The following is a 1,704-nucleotide window of genomic DNA, read 5'->3' on the forward strand; positions in this document are numbered from 1 at the left end:
TTTTCTTTTACACAGTTTCTGTTACCTGGGGTCAAACACAGTTCAAAAATACTAACTGGAAAATTTCAGAAATAAACAATTCATAAATTTTAAATTGAATGGTGTCCAGCAAAAAGAATCACTCCTTTTTCCAGGGTATACCCCACGTTATATGCTACCACCCATTAGTCAGTGCCCTTCTCGGTTCAGATTGACTGTTGCAGTAACAGTGCTTAACAATGGCCCCAATATAAGAATAGTGATGCCAACAATTCAGATATTCCAAAGAGAAGCCATGAAATGCTTTCTTTAGTAAAATGGTAAGTGTTTACAATGGGATAAAAAAAGTTGTATACCAAGGCTGCCTAGAGCTTTAGTAACGAATCTAAGTGCACTTTGGGACGCCAAGATAGGAGGACCATTTGAACCCAGGAGTTTGAGGAATTGTGCAGGAAAAAGAAATTCATGCTAATTTTGCTGTCAGACCTCAAACTTTGCCACAAGTATGCATGTGTAGGTAAAATCACATGGGGTTCGGTACTATCTAGTTTGACAGATCCACCGGGAGACTTAGAACCTATCCCCCACAGATAAGGAATGGAGGAAATTACTGTACTGGAAACTAGCCATTTTAATATAATTACACTGACCAATTTAAAGATGTCACTCATCTTGTTGTGGAAATAAAATGATATTATAAGTAAACAGCTTTTAACTGAATATATTTTTTTGCCTCTATGGTAAGGAGATCAGATTATGTTATGATCTTCCTACAACCAAATTTCCCATGGGAGTGGTGAACTAACATTTCTAAAAGGTCTTTTGGGTGAACTGCGTACTGCAAGGTTTCTGTAACAATGCTTCTTTCTAGTCCTTTTATTCCAACAGACTACACAAATCTGGATGGCTCCTTGGAGTTTTAAGGCTCAAGGGTGAAAAATCTAGTTTTTATGTTGTATACAGCTAATGGCAAGCCTACTAATTCACATATCACGTAACAAAAACTGAGCTATAAACAAAGAAATCATACAAGCAAAACTACACATCTGAACCTACTACAATAGCTAAAAATTACAATCCCCTCAAAAAAGCTACACTATTAATGTTGGCTCACTAATAGAACAGCAAACTAGATTGCTACTGGAGTAATAATCTCTGAAGGGAAATGTTACTAATGCCACTATCACAAACTATAAACAATTACTAGCAAATTTCCATTATCACTGCTTAGTGAGACAGGAATTCCCAAAATTTGGAAGTTCATGATAAACAGATTGGGAAGGCAATGCAGGTATCAGGAAGTAGCCCTTCTAATAGATCAAACAATGGTAATACACTATTAGGCCTCAAAATCCTACCAGAATATTCTTTTAAAATATTTAAATATATGAATAAAGGACACTTAACAATTATAAAATACACTAGTGACTATGAATGGAAGTGTTGGATAGTAATACTAGAAAAAAATTAGGGAACAATTTCAGATATGTGCAATTCTGCCAAGGGCATAACCATGTGGCCAAAATTCATACTACACATCTCTCATATCAAGTTACTTCACAAGACAGCACCAAATCTAATAATTCGTTCAAAAAGTAGAGTTGGCCGGGTGCGGTGGCTCAAGCCTGTAATCCCAGCACTTTGGGAGGCCGAGGCGGGTGGATCACGAGGTCAAGAGATCAAGACCATCCTGGTCAACATGGTGAAACCCTGTCTCTACTAAAA

The sequence above is a fragment of the Cebus imitator genome, unplaced genomic scaffold (assembly GCF_001604975.1).
Source record: "Cebus imitator isolate Cc_AM_T3 unplaced genomic scaffold, Cebus_imitator-1.0 Scaffold709, whole genome shotgun sequence".
Lineage (NCBI taxonomy): Eukaryota > Metazoa > Chordata > Mammalia > Primates > Cebidae > Cebus > Cebus imitator.